The following is a 23,276-nucleotide window of genomic DNA, read 5'->3' as shown; positions in this document are numbered from 1 at the left end:
GACCAATATTAGGAAGCATTTATGCACTGCACAAATGAGTTAAATATGTAGATTTGAGACAAATACATAGCCTCTATCATAGTCCCTGGCCTCACTGTAGGTAGTATGTTATACCTATAACAAAGGGTCTTCACATTTTCAAGAAGGATTTTCATCAGAAAATATCGATTCAGAAACTACTGGGAATTTATCATACAATTTGGCTCACCAATGGATAATTTATACAACTTTCTAGAGGTGTATCGAAAATGTAACATGGGACACCTGCACTGGCCTGTGCTCTGTTAATCTACAGATTTTTAAACAAGATGCTTCTCTAAGGACTTCAACTACAGCCTACCACAAAAGTGCTCTGGGAATAACTTTATCCCTCTACAATCATAGCCTTGTTCTAAACAGAGCCCTTAAGTAAATTAAATCTTTAGAAAAACACACTTTTTTGTTTGTAAAGAAAGAAACATTTCCTGAATGCCAGAGAATGTTTCCTTGAGAAACTGTTTATGTTACTGTACTGAAAAGGTGTTTATGTTGCTATAAACACCTTCCTTGTAAGAGGGGATGGAGAGTCTGCCTATTGTTTACATTGTAATCAGGCCTGACTCTGAAAAGATCTACCCTGATTCCTCATGCCTGGACTAACTCACTACATTCTGTCCCAATTAGATCACCCTCAAAGATATTCTGTATTTGTCTAGCATAACTGACCCATCACAAGAGAACAGGGGAGCCTGAATTCCTAATAAGTACTACACTCACGAAGGCCACTAAGTGGCAGGTTGTGGCGGTTGGTACTGTGTCAAGTTTCTTAAGGAAAAACTACATTTCCGGGAATCTCTTCCCTGTACAGTCCCAGCTTAAAGTTAACCAAAAGCAGAATTTGCACAGATTTGGATGGATCTGTTTGGATTTGGAAGCCATTACTCTCAAGGTGGTCATGGTTAGTACAGTGACCAGACATGGCTATGTAGTTGGGTTCAAGCTTATCTTTGCTCTTCTCAGATCCCTATCCACCTTTCCAAACTGGCCCTGTAGGTCAACAACAACTCCAGGCCAACCCAACAGACACAAAGAGGGGGTAGTTACACAGAGGCACAGGCTTCCTGTCTCATGCCTGGCTTTTCAGACTGACTAGTTGGGGACTCCAGGGATCCTCCAGTGTGCTTCCTGGACCTTCATTTCCGAAGCTCCTACCATAAATGTTTAAGGTTTAATTTCTATAATAAATCCCTTAACCCCATAACCCATCATAGTCTTCTGTGATTAAACCTCAACTGATTCTAAAGGTTTGGTTTACTTGTTGGCTCTAGATTTAAATGTTCTCTTGTCATTAAAGACGGTATATTCAACAATAAACAGCAAAGCAAACTGCACCTGCTCACGCTCAGCTGATACCTATTAGTCGAATAGGGCCCGGAGTTTAAACCCCCTTCTTAACCCTAATTTTTTCCATAAAACTTTTCTTTTTGTTCTGGCTTTATTGAGACATAATCGACAGATTAAAAAATCATATATATATGATGTACATAATTTGATGTTTTGATATAAATATACACCAAGGAAACCATCACCACAATCAAGATTATATGAACAAACCCATCAATCCTAAATGTTTACTCATGTCTCCTTAAAAATCTTACCCCTCCCTACCCTGCCCTACCTCCCATAACCACTGATTTTCACTGTCATTACCATTGCTTTGCACTTTCTAAAATTGTGTGTATCTACATATGGAGTCATACAATACGTACTCTGTTGGGGAGGAAGCTGGCTTCTTTTACTCAATTATTTAATTATTAAGCTTCACCCATATTGTTGTACATATCAATAGCCGATTCCTTTATATTGCTGAATAGGATTTAATTATACCACAATTTGTTTATCCACCCCCCTGTTGGTGGACATCAGAGTTACTTCCAGTTTAGGGCTATTACAAATAATGCTCTTATGAACATCTGTGCAGAAGTCTTTGTATGGAGATATGCTTTCAAATCTCTTGGGTAAATACCTATGAGTAGAACAACCAGGTAAGTTATATGCTTCATGTTTTAAGAAAATGAAAAACTGTTTTCAAAGTGATGATACCATTTTAAGTATTGACCAGCAATGTAGAAGAGTTCCAGCTGCAGGGCACTTGGGGGGCTCAGTCAGCTAAGTGTCTGACTCTTGGTTTCAGCTCAGGTCATGATCCCACAGTTCATGGGTTGAAGCCCTGCATCAGGCTCTGCACTGACTGTGCAGAGCCTGCTTGGGATCCTCTGTCTCCCGTTCTCTGTGCCTCCCCTGCTCGCTCGCTCTCTCTCTCTCTCTCTCTCTCTCTCAAAAATAAACTTAAAAAAAGAAAAACCTTTTAAGAGTTCCAGTTGCTCCATTTCCTCATCAGCATTTGGCATGGTCATTCTTTTCCATTTTAGCCACTGTAGCAATAGTGCAATAATACCTCATGGCAGTTTTAATGTGTATTTTCCTAATAACCAGTGATACTGAGCATCATTTCATGTGCTTAGTTGACATGTGTATATCTCCTCTGTTGAAGCGTCTGCAAATCTTTTGCCCATTTTAAATGGGCTGTCTTGTTATTGAGTTGTATATTCTTTACACAGTTTAGATTCAAGTCCCCTGTCAGATATATGGTTAGCACATATTCTCTCCCAGCCTGTGGTTTATCTTTTCATGTTCCTAACTTCTGAAGAGTGACATTTTTTCACTGTCTCAATCCAACTTTAGGCACTGCATTTGTTTCCGAGGGTAGCCATAACAAAGTACCAGAAACTGGTTGGCTTGAGACAACAAAAATTTAATGTTTCGTGCTACAAGACAGAAATCAAGGCATCGAGGTGTTGGCAGGGCCAACCTCCATCTGAAAGCTCTACAGAAGAATCCTTCCTTGACTCGTCTAGCTTCTAGTAGCTGCTGGCAATCTTGCATTCCTTAGCTGTGGTGACATGACTCCAATCTCTGCCTTGTCTTCTCATAGCTTTCTTCTCTGTGTCTTTCTGAATCTTCACATTGCCTCCTTGTAAAGACACAAGTCATTGGACAGGGCCCACATGAATCCACCAGGATCTCTGCCAAAGACCCTATTTCCAAATAAGGTCACGTGCGCTGGTATGTGAGCATTAGAACGTCAGCCTATCTTGGGGCGCCTGGGTGGCTCAGTCGGTTGGGTGTCCGACTTCGGCTGAGGTCATAATCTCACAGTCCGTGGGTTCGAGCCCCGCGTCGGGCTCTGTGCTGTCAGTTCAGAGCCTGGAGCCTGCATCGGATTCTTGTGTCTCCCTCTCTCTCTGCCCCTCCCCCACGCACGCTCTGTCTCTATCAAAAAAACGAATAAACGTTAAAAAAAAATTTTTTTTAAATAAAAAAAGAATGGCATCCTATCTTTTGGCAGGGGGCAGATTCAACCCGTAAAAGGCACTCGGATTTTAATATTTAAAAAAGCACACTGAACAATAAATTATTCAACATAAATTCTGGCCTCCTTGGCATTGCCTCTTTTTGCCTCATTCACAGTTCCCAGAGAGATATCCCCAAGCTCATTTGTAGAATTTCTTGCCCGTGGCCTTACTTCCCCAAAACAGATTCTCTGTAATGTAGTCAGTTTAGTGTAAGCATCTAAAGGGGGCTAGCCCCCTCTTTCTCAACTATTAGGTAAAGATATGGGAAAAGGAAAAAAATTCTGCTTATGTGATTTTCTCTTTTACAATCTCCCCTCCTTGACCAATCTCCAACTAGGGTATGAAAGTTTTGGGGAATAGGCTTAGGGCAGTGACAACTCTAAATCTGCACTAAGAGATGCTTCTAATACTAGCCCTGTCTTCATCAATACCACCTAGAAGAAAATGCTTCCCCAAAGAAATATGTTGTGATGATCAACTGCTGAGCAGATCACCCCAAATTTAGTTTGAAACAACAGCCATTTTGCTATCTCTCGTGGTTTCTGAGTCAGGAATTCGGGAAGGCTTGGCTGAGCAATCCTCGCTCAAAATGTCTTATGTGGTTGCAGTCAGATGGTGGCTAGGGCTGGAACAGCTGGGGTCCAGGGCAGCTGGACATCTCTCTGAAGGGAGTTCATGTTCTCAGGGCCTTTCCATGTGCTCTGCACTCACAACCTGATGGCCTCGGGATAGACGGACTGCTCACACGGTGGCTGCGGGTTTCGCAACAAAGCATCACATTCCAACAAACAAGGAGGAAGCCACATAGCCTTTTGCGATCGGCTTCAGAAATCACCTAGAATCATTTCTGCAGTTCTTTGTAGGTGGAAACAGTCACGCAAGTCGACTCAGCTTCAAAGGGAAGAAATGTCACCCCACTTCTTGATAGGAATGTAAAAATCAAATTGAAATAAGAACATGTGTAATGGGAGATAATGCTGTGGAGATGTTTGTAAAATACCATGTACCCCAGAACATACCTTCCTGGGGCTGTGAGAACAGTGAAATGCCCCATACAAATGAAAGGTCAAGAATGAGGTATATACTAAAACCCCTAGGGCTCAATGTTCTCCCCATTCTTGTTTCTGCCAGTGCTCTTTGCTTTCTTTCTTGACTAGTTACAGCCTAGCATACACTACTGACTTAGATACTCAGGTGCCCCGTGTTATAAAACGTAGCGTCAGAAAAATTACTTACCCCAGCTCACACAGAGAAACTGAGAGCAATCACTTCTCTCTCAGCTGTGTCATGTACAACCCATTCCATTCCAACATTCTTCCTTACAATCAGGGCCCAGAAACCTAGGCTCTACTCTAGCCCTACCAATAATTATTAAGAACGGGGCACCTGGGTGGCTCCATTGGCTAAGCATCCAACTTCAGCTCAGATCATGATCTCAGGGTTGGGTGAGTTCAAGTCCTGCATCAGGCTCTGTTGCTGACAGCTTGGAATCTAGAGCCTGCTTTGGATTCCGTGTCTCCCTCTCTGCCCCTGCCCAGCTCTCTCCCTCTCAAAAATAAATAATAAACACTTAAAAACATTCTTAATAGAAATAATTATTAATAACTATTTATAAGTCAAGGTTTCAAATAATTCTTTCACTGGTTTGAAGTTAATTTCTCATGGAAACACACACGCGCGCTTTCCTCAGCCAAAGGTGAATGTGTTTTGGATAACTCACCAATTATGGTTCATGGTATCTATTCACTAGTTTGAGGGCCAAGGAATTATGATATTTCCCTTTCTACTTCCATAAATCATGGTAAGCCACAAATCCTCATTTAAATACGCCATTTTTAGGTACTTCATTTACTTTAAGATTCACTCATTCTCTATAAAATGTAATGGAAAATAAACTAAATTCCATACAATAAATATTTATGGAACACCAACTGCATGCCAGGCCTTCTGCTATGTGCTAGATGACAAAAATGAGTAAGGCACAGTCTCCTGCTTCTTACATAGCTAAGCATCTGACCATGAAGGCAAATTTACCAATAACCATTAAATAACCGCATCACGGGCAAGCCTTCATCAAGGGCTTAGGAGACTCCACTATATTCACACACAAAAGAGACTACCTTTAAGGAAAAGTAGGTAAGTACTTGCCAAGAAGAAAATGAAAGGTGCTCGTTGTAGGCAAAGGGAAAAACCTAAGCAAACAACCCAGGGTACAGCAAATGTATAGCTTGATAAGGAACTACAAGTGAACTTGACGTCTGGTTCTAGGCATCTGGCTGTTTGTGACCAACCTTAAGGCGAGAAAAGTAGGCAAGTGCCAGCCTGTGATGTTCCTTACAGAGTACTGTTAGGAGTTGAATTCTATAGGCAATAGACAGCCACCAAAAACTTTCTTTTTTTTTAATTTTTTTTTTTTTAACATTTATTTATTTTTGAGACAGCGAGAGAGAGAGCATGAACAGGGGAGGGTCAGAGGAAAGGGGACACATAGAATCCAAAGCAGGCTCCAGGCTCCGAGCTGTCAGCACAGAGCCCGACGTGGGGCTCAAACTCACGGACCGCGAGATCATGACCTGAGCCGAAGTCGGACGCTTAACTGACTGAGCCACCCAGGCGCTCCCCAAAAACTTTCTTAAGAGGCACAAAACTTGAGGACACCCATGTCTTCAGAATGGAAACGGGGCACAATGTAAAAAGCGGTTTGAGGGAAGGGAGTCTGGAAGCAGGAAAAACCACTAAGTTTAGGCGAAACAAAAGGAGGGACCAAGAACAGAGTAAACAAAACAGACGCAAGAACCTCCAATCTGGTGGCTGATACATTGAACCAGGACTGGCGGGGAGGGGCAAGGAATCAAAGCATCCTGTCAGAATGAGAATCCACAGAAGCTGGTGAGAAGCATGTGTCAAAGTCAAACAGATCAAAGGCTAAGAGAGGAAATAAACCAAGACGACAGTGATTTTAAACTTACTTTCTGCAGGAAACTTGGCTAATTACAGAACAATATCCATAAATGGCATACGAAGTGACAGAATATGAGCTGAGTACATAATCACAAACCCAAGGTGTGTGGCTTCTCATCCTGGTGATCATCTTAGTCCCCTCAGAAACCATTTTTCTCTCCTATGACAAAACGGGTAGAAACCAGAGCGCCTGAGACGTCACGGAACAAGAAACTTTAGAAACAAAGTCGTAGAGAGAAATAACAGAATAAAAATGGAATCTGTACAAAGTGCACATATATAACAGCGAAATGTAACAATGGGCAGAGGATAAGGTTCTGAAAAGGTTAGCCTGTGTGCTCTAAAGGAACACCTTTCCTGTTACAGCAATTCCTCGGGTGCTCTTACCTTGGCTGTAGCACTGGTTCCTAGGCCTCGCTTGAAGATGCCAGAAAGGTCCACGGTAAAATGCACTCCTCTTACTACAGGCAAGAAATGGGCTTATTTGCACTGACAGTAAGGTTGATTTTGTCTCATCTCTTTCGTTTCTGCATCCTCACCACGGGAGGCTTGTATTACAGGTTAGCACGAGGCCTGCCGTGTAACATTAGACTGCCTCCAAGCATTAAGGGTTCACGTTTAGCTACAAGCAGGAGATGCCACCTATGCCTGACCCCAGCTCGGCCACTTCTCAGCTCTTCTAACGTGAGCGGAAATGTCCTGTATGGTCCATCTTCACGTTCCCCAAGAAAACAAGGAAAACACGCATTTCTACGTTGCCATCTCTGAAAACTGAGGGACAGCGTTCACTCTTCCAAAGTCACCTGGCCTGTTTAGACAAGGAGACTGGTGCGCATTCTGGGGTCACTGGTTAGACCACTGGCTCTCCCTTGCCCCTGCAGCCTCTCCATCCTGAACATACTTTCCAGAGCCATAACCATCGAGTAAATACTATTTTTTTTAACTTTTAAATATTAAACAACCATACAAAGCCAGTCTTCAGTGAAACATGTTGTTGGTATAAGGATACAGATTTCTGGCTTTGAATCCCTTCCAGTTATTATGCATTCCAAATCACATGCCAAAATTTTAATGAACTTTCAAATTTACATTTATGAAAACAGACCTTGGCACACATAAATGGGCTATTTTGCCATATCACTTTTCAAAAGGTGCCTTGTAGCTAAAATGATTCTGAGCTGTCTTCCATCATTCAAGATGAACTCTACAAAAGAACTAAGTGTTCTTACTTTTACACTAATTTATTCTACATTGGTTTTACTCAGCATATGGTAAGCATATGGGAAAAAGAAGTGTATCTGGAAGCTGTTAGAACTGCATGTAATCAAAATTTACCAGTAGAAACCTAATTTGATTAATTGAAAATTAAAGTAGCAGTTAATCACTTGCTATTTAAGAGCGAGGGGGAATATCACTTAAAAATGAATCCTTCGCAAACACATAAAATTAATTCTCTTTGTTGCAAATCAATACTTACTAATCAACTGGTGGTAGCAAGAGTACAAGGCACCTTGAAACTTTCATTCAACAGTGTAGGCCCGTGAGGCTTAACGCTAAAGTGAATAGTAAATTTTAAGGACAGTATCTACTTTTGGCAAAGAGTCCTGTTTCTTAAAACATCACTCGAGCAGCTAAGTGATCTTTAAAGGGTGGGGGGAAGGGACAAGTGGAGTTCAGGCCAAGTTTTCCACCCATGCTTAGCTCTAAATTTGAGTGCCTACATACAATCTACAAATTTATATAATGTGTTAGTTCAGCAACCTATCTCTTACTTTACAAGGTATCCAAACAATATCAGCATCTGATGAAAACTAATGATCTGAGGGAATATATCCTAAGCCTAAAATTGCCTGCTCCAAGTGACCAGGGCCTATGGTCAAAACTTCTATTATTTTTTTTAAGAATGGGCAATGGTATCACTATAACAAGATATTTATAGAAATATCAAATCTTACATAACCTTTAAAGTTTGCCTTAAAACCCAGATCCTTATGTTTCCTCCTTCCCTCTCAAATCTCTGGTGTAACACAGTAATCAAAACCAAAATTAATCTCATGTTCAAAGCTAGCGGATGATTTCCTAGGATTACCCAATTTCCTTCTGCCCACGCAGGCAAGATTTTGCTTACTAACTATAGCAAGTTCATTGTCTTCTTCAAAGGCAGAGCGGCAGTATTAGAAGAAAATTAACCAATCACATAATACTATGCAGTCTATTCCTAAAATGAAAAAGAAAAAAAACCCTCAGGCAAAACAATAGATAAGTCAATAGGCTCAACATTTTAAATGTTGAAATCATAATCATAGTAAAATAAAATTAAAAGGAAACGTACATTTTACAATAACAACATATCATCAATCCAAATGAAGTATGCCTAATAATCTAGGCTAAGCGTTAAAATATAACACATAAAAAAAAAAGAATAAAAGAAAGCAGCTTATATGGGGAGAAAAGTAGGCATGCTAAAGCTGGCAATTAATGAGGAACGTTAAGATATTCAAATTTACATTGGCTGCTGCTTAAACACAAAAGGGAGGTTCTCTTGCAGTGTATCACAGTAAATTATTTTAGGCTCTCCTACTGACCAGAATCACAGTACCATGCTTTTGAGATTTCTTTAAATTTAAAATATTTGCAACTTCCCTGTCATAAAGTGCATTAGTACTGGTCTCCCGAAACCCCAGGTATAGGCAAAACCTACAGAATGTTTGAAATGCGCAAGTAATAATGACGACAGATCTATTCCCTTACCTTTCCCCACATTCCACCCTTCCTCCTTTATAAAGGAAAATGTCTTCAGTCTTATCAGTTTCCTTCCACAAACACTCTGCTTCGTGTATCCTCAGGAGGCCCATCCACTAAAGGCAGAATGAAAGTGTTTACAGATGGTAGAGAGAGATAGAGGAGGACACTACCCCAGAGCCAGCACTATCATCCAAGGATCTAGAGAACTAAAGAGACGAAATTCTAGTCAACAAAACCCCAGTCATGGCTTTAGTGAGGAACTGAAAGTAAATCTTGGAGGTAAAGAATGAAGAAGACAAAAGATGGTTAAAGATTCAGGCTATAAGAAAGGATTGGACAGATAAGCACCAAGTACTGCTTTACAAAGTCAGACTACGTGCAATTCAAGTTCATAGAGACTAGCCTCTTGAATTAGAAAGAACTAAATAAAACAAAAAGTCTTAAGTGTTCTAAAAAAAAGTCTTTTTTTAACCTAGGTGGCAAACTATGTATCTGGCACGGTCACTAAAATAAGTATAAAATAAATATATAGACCCTAGAGGCTCAGCTTTTTCAAAAAATGGCCAAGGCAAACCTTAAGGGACTCAAATACGGAGAACAAACTGAGGGTTGATGGGAGGTGGGAAAGAGGGGAAAATGGGTGATGGGCATTGAGGAGGGCACTTGTTGGAATGAGCACTGGGTGCTGTATGTAAGCCAATTTGATAATAAATTGTATTTAAAAAGATGGCCAAGGATCCCAATTTTACTGTACTCAAATCCTTTCGAATTTATGGCATCACTAATTCATACACCTGTCATCTCTGTAGCCTCAAGGGAATGAGCAACCAAAAGAATGCTACATCATTTATCGCTTCTCGGCCTTTTGGCTAAGATCAAGTGAAGAATGCTACATCATTTCATTTCAAATAGTTTTATTTTAAAACTCGGGTGATTTTTTTTTGTTTAGAGGGTTGGTGAAAACATGACAATGAATTACCAGCCAAAATAAACCAATGGGAATTATAAGAGCTAGGGCTCTGCTCTTTCCCTGCAGGAGAGGTAACTATTGTATTAAGCTTCCTATTTTCCCTTGTATACACAGTGCCCATGACAGTTCACATTTTGTGAAGATCTAAGTGAACACCACGTCTCCTTAGGTCCATCAAACTCTCTCCTCTCCATTCAGAGTCTAGATTGGGCGCCCTTAACATCTAGTGGCACAATCGCTGAAGCCTACCTAAGCTGGTGATCTATTTTTCAGCGTGTTCATTATGGGCAGTATATCCATTAAAATTTGTACTGAAAGGTGTATTTACTCTGCTTAAATTTCAGATCAATATAGTAAGAAGAAGTGTCCACTGCATTCTTTGTAACTCTCCTTTATCTCTGGATAAAAGTAGGTATCACTCTCTACCAGCACCTAGTCTGAGTCATTTTAACACCCTTGTTGGAGGGTTGTTTCCTTTCTACCTTGCTTTTCTCCCGAGACAAGTATTCGTTAGTATCTACACTTGAGATTTTTGGTTGTTGTAAGCATAAATAATTGAAACACTGTGTGTGATGGCCTGTCAAAAACAGTTCACCATGGCAAAACGGTAATTATACCATAACCCAAATATAGCTTGTTATGTACACATCAAAGCATCTTTCACTAGCAGAATAACTTGTCTTATATCCACGTGCATCTTTGAAAACAGATTACAATTATGTTTCATTAATACCACATATTGTTGTTTTACATTCTGCTATGTGACTTATGTTAACTTTTACTGTAAAAAGAACTATCCATCAGATACAATGGCCAGGGTACAGAATTTTAAAAAGAACTGAATTTGAACCTGATATGAATTACTTACAGACCTGGGGAGGCCAGGTGGCTTCTTCAAAGATTGGGGTAACCAACATTACTCCTTATTTATCTCAGGTAAATTATAAGGATCAAATGCAAAATGTTTTATGTACCCTAAATTCCTATACAAAACCATAAAGAAAAGGTCTGACAGATTGTATTATATAAACATGTAGTATTTCTGTATGGTAAAAGACAAAGGTACCACTATGAAATGAGTATCTAGAAGAAAGTAATTGCAAAACAGATCTGACAAAGGATTAATACCTTTAAGACCCCCAACAATTGGATGTGCAAAAGAACCCAAGAGGAAAAAACAATGAACAAGGAATAGAAGAAATACAAATAAATGAAAAACAAATGAAATGGTAATCAACCTCCCTGGTAAGCAGAGAAATGAAAATAAAAGATGAATTTTGCCAAAAATTGGGGATTGTTAATACTCAAAGCTGGAAGCACTGTAAGGAAATGGGCATTTTCATACACTGCCCTTTCTTGAAGCGGGGGGTGGGGGGGAGAGTGGCACATGTAAGTCTACATCATCTTCTAGAAAGATGTATGGTGAAATGTTATTATTTAAATATTAAAAGCCATTATCCTTCCATCAAGGAATCCTACTTTTAACATTTATTCAACTGAACTATAAACACCAGTATTCAAAGATAATATACTCAGGATACTTTTCCATCACTGTTTTAGAAGAACAAAAACTGGAAATGTGATTATCATCAATAGCATAAAGTCTGAATAAATCAGTTGAGTCTCTCTTAGAATATTATTTAGCCATTAAAAATAATGAATTCCCAGGGCACCTGGGTAGCTCAGTCGGTTGGTCATCCAACTTTGGCTCAAGACATGATCTCAGGGTCCGTGGGTTTGAGCTCCACGTCAGGCTCTGTGCTAAAAGCTCAGAGCCTGGAGCCTTCTTCGGATTTTGTGTCTCCCTCTCTCTCTGCCTCTCCCTCCCCCCCCCCCCCCCCGTTCTCTCTCTCTCTCTCTCCCTCTCTCTCAAAATGAATAAACATTTAAAATGTTTTTTAATTATTTAAAAATTTTATTTATTTATTTATTTATTTATTTATTTTAAAAAAATGTTTTAAATAATGAATTCTGGGGATGCCTGGGTGGCTCAGTTGGCTGAACCTCCAACCCTTGACTTCAGCTCAGGTCATGATCCCAGGATCATGGAATCAAGCCTTGTGTTGGGCTCTGCACTGAGCACGAAGCCTACTTGGGATTCTCTCTCTCTCTCTCTCTCTCTCTCTCTCTCTCTCTCTCACTTTCTCAAGCTAAAACATTTTTTTTTAATATGAATTGTGAGAAATGGGTAAATTCCTAGAAACACATAATCTTCCAAAACTGAATCTGGAAGAAATTCAAAATCTGAAGAGACCAATTACTAGTAACAAAATTGAAATAGTAATCAAAAAACTACCAAAAAATAAATAAATAAAAGTCCAGAACTGGATAGATTCACAAGTCAATTACACCAAACATTTAAAAAAAAAAAAAAAAAAGTTAACACTTATTCTCCTCAACCTACTCCAAAAAACAGAAGAGGAAGGAAAGCTTCCATATACATTCTACAAGGCCAGAATTATCCTAATACCAGAACCAGAGAAAGACACCCAAAAAAAACTATAGGCCAATATCCCTGACACAAAAATCCTCCACAAAATATAAGCAAACTACACTCGACAATACATTTAAAAGATCATTTATGGGTCAAGTGAGATTTATTCTGGGGATGCTAAGACTGATTTCTAAATCACTCAATGTGATAAGACTACGTCAACAAAACAAAGGATAAAAATCTTGTGATAATCTCAATAGATGCAGAAAAAAGCATTTGACAAATTTGAACATCTGCACATGATAAAAACTTATGACAAAGTAGGTTTGGAGGGAACATTCCACAACATAATAAAGGCCATATATGAAAAATCCACAGCTAACTTCATACTTAATGGTAAAAATTTGACAGCTTTACCTCTAAAATTAGAAACAAGATAAGGATGTCCACTCATAACACTTTTATTCAACAGAGTACTGGAAATCCTAGCCACAGTGATCAAACAAGAAGAAAGAAGTAAGAGGCATATTAGTAAAGGAAAAGTTAAATTGTCACTATTTGCAGATGACAATAACACTATACACAGAAAATCCTAAAGACCCCATGAAGAAACTACTAGAGGTAATACAAGAATTTAAAATACTGCAGGATAGGGGCGCCTGGGTGGCTCAGTTGGTTAAGCGTCCAACTTTGACTCAGGTCACCATCTCACGGTCCGTGAGTTCAATCCCCGCATCGGGCTCTGGGCTGATGGCTCATAGCCTAGAGCCTGCTTCCGATTCTGTGTCTCCCTCTCTCTCTGTCCCTCCCCCGTTCATGCTCTGTCTCTCTCTGTCTCAAAAATAAATAAACGTTAATTTAAAAAAATAAAAAATAAGAAAAATTTAAAAAATAAAAAAATAAAAAATAAAATACTACGGGATACAAAATTAATACCCAGAAATCAGTAGCATTTATATATACTAATAACAAAGTAGCAGGAGAAATTTAAAAAGCAATTCCATTTACTTTTTTTTAAATAAGTTTATTTATTTATTTTGAGGGAGAGAGAGAGCATGTGCAAGTGAGTGGAGAAGGGGCAGAGAGAGGAGGGAGAGAGAATCCCAAGCCAACTCTGCGCTATCAGTGTAGAGCCCAATACAGGGGCTCGAATTCACAGGAAGTAAGATCATGACCTGAGACCAAATCAAGAGTCAGATACTCAACCAACTGAGCCACCCAAGCACCCCTCCAAAAACAATCTATTTACAGCTGCACCAAAAAAGGGGCACTTGGGTGGTTCAGTCAGTTGAGTGTCTGACTCTTGATTTCAGCTCAGGTCATGATCCTAGGGTTGTGGGATTGAACCTCACATTGGACTCTGTGCTGAGCATGGAGCCCACTTGAGATTCTCTCTCCCTCTGCCCCCCTCCCCACTCACACTCTCTCTGAAAAAAACAAAAAACAAAAAACAAAAACACCAAAAAGCATAAAATACCTAAGAATAAATTTAACCAAGATCACAGTGAAAGTCCTGGACTTTGATTACGCTAAAACACTGATGAAAGAAACTGAAGATGACACAAACAAATGGCAAGATATTCCATGTTTGTGGATTGAAAGAATATTGTTAAAATGTCCATGCCACCCAAAGCAATCTACAGAATCAATGCAATCACTATCAAAATACCAATAGCAGTTTTCACAGAACTAGAACAAATAATACTAAAATTTCTAGGGAAGTACAAATAGCCAAATAGCCAAAGCAACCTTAAAAAAAAAAAAAAAAAAAGAACAAAACAGGAGGTATCACAATCCCAGATTTCAAGATATACTACAAAGATGTAGTAATTAAAACAGTATGGCCCTGGCATAAAAACAGACACATAGATCAATGGAACAAAATAGCCAGAAATAAATCCACACCCATATGGTCAATTAATAAAGAAGGCAAGACTATACAACAGGGAAAAGACAGTCTCTTCAATAAATGATGTTGGGAAAACTGGATAGCCACATGTATAAGAATGAAACTGGACCACTTTCTAACACAACACAAAATAAACTCAAAATGGATTAAAGACCTAACTGTGAGACTTGAAACCACAAAAATTTTAGAAGAGAGCACAGGCAGTAATTTCTCTGACATCAGCTACAATAACATTCTTCTAGATGTGTATCTTCATGCAAGGGAAACAAAACAAAAATAAACTACTGAGACTACATCAAAATAAAAAGTTTTTGTACAGCGAAGGAAACCATCAACAAAACAAAAAGGCAACCTACTGAACAGGAAAAGATATTTGCAAATGATATATCCAATAAGGGGTTAATATCCAAAATACATAAAATTCAATACCAAAAAGAAGAAAAAGGAGGAGGAGAAAAAAAAAAAAAAAAACAACCACCACCAACAATCTGGTTTTAAAATGGGCAGAGAACCTGAATAGACATTTCTCCAAAGAAGATATACAGATGGCCACAGACACATGAAAAGATGCTCAACATCATTAACCATCAGGGAAATGCAAATCAAAACCACAATGAGATAGAACCTTACACCTGTCAGCATGGCTGCAATCAGGAAGGCAAGATATAAACAAGCACTGTAGAGGATGTGGAGAAAAGGGACCCTTCGTACCTTATTGGTGGCAATGTAAGTTGGCACAGCCACTCTGGAAAACAGTATGGAGGGTCCTCAAAAAATTAAAAATAGAACTGCCATATGAGCCAGTAACTCCACTACTGGGGATTCACCCAAAGAAAATGAAAGCACTAATTCAAAAAGATACATATGCACCCTTTTGTTTATGGCAGCGTTATTTATAATAGCCAAGATATGGAAACAACCTAAGTGCCCATCAACAGAGGAATGGATAAGGAAGATGGGGTGGGGGGCAGGGAGGGAGGTGTCTACACACATACATGCATACAATGGAATACCGTGCAGCCTTAAAAAAGGATGAATTCTTGCTATTTGTGACAACATGGATGGACCTAAAGGGTATTGTGCTAAGTGAAATAAGTCAGACTGAGAAAGACAAATATCAAATGATTTCGCTCGTATGTGGTTATCTCAAAACAAAAAAAGGAATAAACTAACAAAAAGCAGAAGCAGACCTCTAAATACAGAGAAAAACCGATGGTTGCCAGAGGGGAGGGGAGTGGGGGTTGGATAAAATGGGAGAAGGGGAGTGGGAGATACATGCTTCCTCTTATGAAATGAGTAAGTCATGGGGAGAAAAGGCAGAGCATAGAGAATGCTAGTCAAGGATGCTTTGGTAGTGCCGCATGGTGACAGATGATAGCTTCACTTGGGGTGAGCCCAGTAGAAGGTACTGAGAAGCTGAGTCACTATGCTGTACGCCTGAAACTAATAGAACATTGTGTGTCAACTATACTCATAAAAATTTTTTAGGAATTCTGTATCTCTGCATCTATTGACCTATAAATATGTCCAAAACATGTTTAACTAAACATGGAGAATCATGTAAATGGTATTAATCCAGTGTTGTAAAATGTTCATTTTTTAAGTTTTTTAAATGTGCCTATTTTATTGACCGTATGAGAAGGATGGAGGAAACACACCATGATGTTAATATTGATCACTACAAAGAGCTGATCATAGAGGGGCTATGTGTATTTATGTACACACAAATGTAAAAAGGGACGTTTTGATTTTTGAGGTGAATAATTTATAAAAATTAAATGTGTTACTTTTATAATTAAAAAAAACTTCAAGAAAAAATAACTTATTAAGAACAAATGAAACGGATCATATCCCATACTGGAAAGAACACATACATATAATGTAATAAAAAATAAATAGGGGCGCCTGGGTGGCTCTGTCAGTTAAGCGTCCGACTTATAATACAATGAGTTCTATGCTGGATACCTTGCAATACACTATTCCCCTATCACAAACTATAACCAGAAATGTGAAACAAAAAAGGGGGGGGGGGGTGTAAGCTATAAATGCATCACTTATAGATGCATTCATACCAAAGATGCTTATGTACACCCACATACCCTCTAAGGAGAGGCAAAGGTTGAAAGAGAGGTTGGGGTGCCTGGTGGCTCAGTTGGTTAAGCATCCGACCTTGGATCAGGTCATGATCTAGGACTCCATGAGTTCAAGACCCACTTAGGGCTCTGGGCAGACAGCTTGGAGCCTGGAGCCTGCTTTGGATTATGTGTCTCCCTCTCAGCCCCTCTCTCGCTTGTGCTCTTACTGTCTCTCAAAAATTAGCATTAAAAAAATGTAAGAGAGAGAGAGAGAGAGACAGAGACAGAGACAGGTTGAGGGCACAGGATGGCAACAAGAGGCACAATAGACATTAATAAATCAATCGCCTCCCCCTTCTCTGTGTTACCGAGGGCAGCGTCAGAATCCCGCTACCACCCCAGAGTTGTAAAGCAGAAGAAACCTATCTTCTTACCCTGGCCCAGAAATGCAAATGGCTGAACTTGTTGGAGGAAAAGAGCTTCCAAGTCTGAACCAATGATGAGACACACACCTCTATATATATCCTTTCTTACCCCACTACTTCAAGAGCAAGCTTTCACAAGTATTCCTTCAATAAATACTACTAAAATACTCACTTTTGGTAATGTTTATATGTACGTGTGTGTGTGTGTGTGTGTGTGTGTGTATATATATATATATATATATATATATATATATATATATATATATAAAATTTATCGTCAAATTGGTTTCCAAACAACACCCAGTGCTCATCCCAACAGGTGCCCTCCTCAAGGCCCATCTCCCACTTGCCCCTCTCCCCCACCCCCCATCGACCCTCAGTTTGTTCTCAGTATTTAAGAGTCTCTTAGGGTTTGCCTCCTTCCCTAAGATACTCATTCTTGATCCGCCTCCAAGAAAGACAGCAACAGTATAGTTATAGGGATCGGGAATAAGAGATGTCTCCCTCTCTGGTGGCTGATCTGAACTTCCATTAAATACATGCTTTCATTCCATAATAGAGTTTTGTTAGAAGTTTTATCTGGCAGCAGCATACCAGCGTGAATTGGTGACATCAGACACCTGCCCATTCGATAGGTTGGTATGGTCTCCTTACCTTAAACCAATGGTTCTCAAATTGTGACCTCAAAACCAGCAGCACCAACACCACCTGGGAACTTGGAAATGCAAATTCTCAGGCCTCAACTAAAAATGAATGAATCAGAAACATTGGGGGAGGAGTCCAGACCATGTTTCAACAAGCTTTCCAGCTTGTTCTGATTCTGATACCCACTGAAGTTTCAGAACCACTGCCTCAAACCAGACATGTAAAAACAACGCCCATACGTACAAGTGTTTCCATCCTGCACACCCGCAAAGTTTACAGTAACGCTGCTGTTTGAACAGCCTCGCAGGTAACATCGTCTCTGAGTAAAGTTCATTTGTTATTTTTGATTTTTTAATGCAACCGATTCCATTTGCAAGAAACTTCTGTTCCTAGAAGTTGGTAACTGAGGTTACTAGGACAGCTATAACCATCACCAAAACTGCTTCTAACTCCACTGCCACAGAGCACAATACATGACCAATTCCCCTCTGGGACTTAAGTATGTAGCATGTAGAACTTGCCTTTTGGCTGGAATGCCTGTTTTTTATGGCGCTTGCCTTTTTGCATCAGCTGCTGTAAAATGACTTTACTTAAATAAATACACACTTACATACAATACTGTATAAGGCAGTTCAATAAACACAGATGATACAACATCTACTATACATAAAACACCACACTAAAATACTATACGTAAGACAGCAAGGAAGGCCCTGACTTCAACAAATGTACAAACTGGTTGGAGAAAACCATGCAGAATGTGACAGACACTCATAGCTCTCCACCAAAATCCATTCCTGCTTCCCTGCTGCACCAACTCCCCAGCGTCCTGTGCAGTAGAGTGGTTGTTTGAATGGCTCTTGGCAACAGAATGTGAGAAGTGATACGCGACTTGGGGCATCTTAGACTTTAAACATCTGATACGCTTCACCTGTCCTGCCCCCCTGAAACCGAGACCTGGTGGCCACAGAGCTTCAGTCAACAATGACAGTGTGCCAACACGACAATGACAACAAGGTGTCAGGCATGGGGGCCAAAAGACTCGGAAGGAACTGGGATGTCTGAATAAACATAGATCCCCCAGCCTGGATATTTACCAGGACTTGCATAAACAAGAAAAACATCTTTGTTATGCATGTCACTATATTCTTAAGTCTCTTTATTGTAGCAGCCTAGCATAATGTGACTCATGAACTATACAAATCCTTATAGACTAAGGAGTACGCTGTACGTAGGGGCTAAGACATGTGCTCCCCCCATACAGGGGGTACTGGAGGGAGAACAAAAATGGCTGGAGCACAGTAGCGGACTAGATTGTCCTGTGTTTGCCCCCTTCCCAACCCAAGAAGAGGTAAGACTCTAGAGACTGTGGCATTACTTTTCTAGGGAACTAGTTTCTGCGTCTGGGGCTATGAGTCATAATGCCATCCACAGAGATTTCAGTTTGATGGCCCTACTCAGTTGTGTCTCAGTGAGCACTGAGACTTCTGTGGTTCAGAAACCTCAGACTATACACTCAAAAAACTACCACGCATGTGCAAAAAAATGTTCTCACACATAAAAAGTTCCACACTATCTCAAGGGACCTGTGCCCACCCCCTAAGTTCATGCACAGAACCCCTGGTAGGAAGGTTTTGTGGCTGGGGGGGCATGTCTAAAGAAAAATGAGCTGATTAGCAACACGTATTTTAGGAAGGCTTTCACACACACACAAAAGGGTGCGCGTGCAAATGTCACTAGATGTATGTACCAAAGGAAGATAATAATAATGAGCAAAAAAATACAAAACATGGAGGCAAAGTCAATAAGATCCAAAAGCCTCAGGTCTTCACAGCTATAAACACTAGACCTGCCTCAACTATCATCTCCTGATTCCTTCAAGGCTTCACGAATTCCACCTGTGTGATCCACACGAAGGAGAAAATCGTTTCATCACAAAAGCTTAGAACCAATGTTTACATAAATAGCTCTTCTAATCACAACCAGCACAAAAGACACAGCAACTTTTTTTTTTTTTAAATCATATTTAGGGGGCGCCTGGGTGGCTCAGTTGGTTAAGCATCCAACTTCGGCTCAGGTCATGATCTCGCGGTCCGTGAGTTCGAGCCCCGCATCGGGGTCTGTGCTGACAGCTCGGAGCCTGGAGCCTGGAGCCTGCTTCAGATTCTGTGTCTCCTTCTCTCTCTGCCCCTCCTCCACTAGTGCTCTGTTCTGTCTCTCAAAAGTAAATAAATGCAAAAAAAAATTTTTAACCATATGTAGTCCAATCTAATAGGTCCCCTCACAAAAAAATATTTAGAAAGGCTTAAACATCTATACATATATACACACCCAAATACTTTAAATTACAGTTAATCAGAGAGCTTCAACAGCCTTACTGTTCTCATTCCTTGGCTTACCTCCAAAACTTTCATTACCTGTCAGGTCCCCTCTGTTATTCCTCACTTTCTGTGTCTCTGGAATGTTATTTTATTAAATAATTGTCATGCCAAAAGGCACATACTACTATAAAAGTTTATTTGCTAGGCTGAGCAGAAACATCTATTTCTTTTTTGTCAAAATCTATTATAATGCTCTATTGCCTGCAGAGTGTGTAGAATCATTTCCAGATACACTTGAACCAAAAAACAATGTGTTTCTCCTAACAGGGCACCAAGTAGTTGCAATAATGTAGAAAGATTATGTGGGAATCTTGAATTGGTAACAGATTTCACCTGAACTCTGTTTCCAAAAATCTTTGTAGCAGGTTCAACAGGCAGCAGGCTAAAAGGTAAAATCTTTCCCAAGGAAAGTGTATTATTTTTACAATACCATGAGATAATTGAAAATGTGTTCTAATAAATTCAACCCACGTATTTTAAGTACCTACTAAATTTCCAGTAATGTGCTGGAAATTACTATCCATTTTAAGGACATATGCTCCACTTTACCCATTAGCCATGAGAAATAACTATACTTACATAGTATTTGTATTTTTAAAGCTAGTCTAATTCAACTTGTTAATAAACATTTATTTACTGTTCATGTGCTAGTACAGACATTGTTTTAGACCTTAGAGAGCCCATTGTCTAGTGTATATATGATGCTTATTCAGTATTATAATGCCACTAGAATTTTGGACAAATTTCCTTAGTGATACAGAATAGGAGAAAAATTCTCTACTGGGATTAAAAATAAATAGGCCAATAGTTACTGCCTACTGTAGAGGCCTATAAAAACAGCATCCAAAAAGAATCTCACACACTTCCATCATAGCTCAATCCACCAAGAGGGACGAGAAGCAGCGATGCCCAGGAGTAATGATCGCAGGGAGACCCAGAGCTTGGTTTCTAAATACAATTCCCCAGGAAAACCAAGATTCTTTGGAAAATTGGTAGAATACAGGGCTGTGGCTGTGAATATATGTGATGCACTTAGACAATCTCACGGGGTCACAAAATAAAGAAGAGAGAGAAAAGATGGAAACATGTCAAAAAGCACAGAAGACAGCATGCAGAATTCCCACCGAACAAAGTTGGAACAATTTGAACAAAATATGCAACAGTATAACCCAAAGAATAACTATCCATATAGCATATGGATATAAATAACTAAATGAATAAACAAACAGGGACAGCGAACAACTCTTCTTTATAGAAGAATTCCAATTAAAAAATGAGAATAAGGGAAACAGAAAATAACCACTGGAACACCACAATAGTGGGGCGCCTGGGTGGCTCAGTTGGTTAAGCATCCAACTCTTGATTTCAGCTCAGGTCATGAACTCAAGGTTCGTGAGTTCAAGCCCCTGCACTGACAGTGTGGAGCCTGCTTGGGATTCTCCCTCTCTCTCTCTCTGCCCCTCCCCCACTCACGTTTTATTTTCTCCCTCTCTCAATAAATAAGCTTAAAAAAAAAAAAGAACATCATAGTGGTAATTGCTACAGGCAAAGTAGGGAAAGTTTCAGCAGAAACAAAATATCATGGCATCTCAAAGTATCTCCTCCACCATATCTAGTAATCATAAAGAGAAAAAAGTAACTTTATAGGAGAGAATCCTAGCAGAGACCACCATAACCAAGTGAACAAGATTAACACCCAATAATACATGTCGACGTCCACTCCCTGGCATGCTGCATTAAGAAGGGCTCAGCAAGTTCATGGTCTCCTTCCCAATGTCACATAACCACAACCTAACCGTGAGACAAACCTCAAATTGACATTCTATAGAATACCTGGCCAGTGCTCTTCAAAATATCAAGATTGTGAAAGACAAAGAAAGCCTGAGGAACTGTCACAGTGTCACAGATGGGAGATTAAAGAAACAGGACAAGTAAGTGCAGTGTGGCAACGCGAGATCAGATCCTGGAAGAGAAAAAGGACACCAGTGATGGACTGGTGAAAATCACATACATTCTGTATTGCACCATAATTGTTCTATGTTTATTTAAAATGTTAACATAAGGAGAAGCTGAGTGAAGCACATACAGGAACTCCTTTTCTTATTTCTGCAAATCTTCATAAAATTATCTCAAAAGTTTTAAAAATACAATAGGAAAAAAAAAATCTCAATCATGCCAGCAACAAAAAATTACCAGATGTAAACCTGACGGAAATGGCAATATAATTATGGAGAACATTATGAAATTTTAGAGGAATAAAAATAGGACAGGATTTAATGGGCGCCTGGGTGCTCAGTCAGTTAAGCGTCCAACTTCAGCTCGGGTCACGATCTCGCAGTTTGTGAGTTCGAGCCCTGGGTCAGGCTGTGTGTTGACAGCTCAGAGCCTGGAGCCTGCTTTGGATTCTGTGCCTCCCTCTGTTTCTGCCCCTCCCAGAACTCATGCTCGCTCGCTCTCTCTGTCTCTCTCTCTCTCTCTCAAAAAAATGAATGTTTAAAAAAAATTTTTCAAATAGGACGGGATTTAAGAAAAAAATACACTAAATTCACAGAATAAAAGAAGCTTATCAATTCTCAGGAAAGGTTAAGATGGGTTACTATTTTGAATTTAAAAGGGGAAGGGACTATTTTGATTTTGCTGAACCTATAATACTTTTTAAATTAGTTAATGGTCCAGTTAGTTAACAGTGAATTCAATCTTCCTTCATGAAAAAGAGAAAAGAAAAAAGTGGTTTGTTTTTTTAATTAAAGAGGGGGAACTGTTAGAAATACTTATGAATCATAAGAAATTTAGATCAGTATTTAAATGATAAACTTTTAAAATTAATGTTTTCTAAATGCAACATGGTATGTAGACATGATCTGAAACACAGAAAGAAATCTGAATAAAGTCTGGAGTTTTGTTCACAGTGATGGGTCAGTGTTAGTTTCCTAATTTTTATGAGTAGTATAAGGCTTTAACAACAGGGGATATGGTGAAAGGTACACAGGAGTGCTCTGTACTATCTTTGCAACTTTTCTGTACATCTAAATTTATTCCAGATGAAAAGCTTATTAATTATCACTTCCAGTTACATAAGTGACATCTCAGTGGGAGCACATATCAAGCCATATTGGCTTATTTGACTATCTGACATACATACATCTCACGATACACATGGTTAAACTCACACAATATCATTACACCTCAAATGGAATTAAGCTGGGCCACAGTCACATAGTGGGCTCACAAATCCTATCAATCTATCAATTAAAAAAGTACTTATTTTGAGCATACTTTGTGCCAGCAAGTCCCATCCTAAGTACTGTAAATTCCAATTTCTTTCACGCAACAAAA

At 39.4% G+C, this 23,276-nt stretch overlaps 1 protein-coding gene and 1 pseudogene across 2 annotated transcripts in view; one reads left to right on the top strand and one right to left on the bottom strand.

Moving 5' to 3' along the window:
* The window catches only part of MLLT3 (MLLT3 super elongation complex subunit), a 287,620-nt gene that overhangs the window by 176,820 nt on the left and 87,524 nt on the right, over positions 1 to 23,276 (bottom strand). The gene's annotated exons all lie outside the window — the stretch shown is intronic.
* Positions 9,951 to 10,092, top strand: LOC131492297 (U2 spliceosomal RNA; annotated as a pseudogene).

The sequence above is a fragment of the Neofelis nebulosa genome, chromosome 12, assembly GCF_028018385.1.
Source record: "Neofelis nebulosa isolate mNeoNeb1 chromosome 12, mNeoNeb1.pri, whole genome shotgun sequence".
In the NCBI taxonomy this organism is placed as follows: Eukaryota; Metazoa; Chordata; class Mammalia; order Carnivora; family Felidae; genus Neofelis; species Neofelis nebulosa.
This window is presented reverse-complemented; position numbering and strand designations above follow the sequence as displayed.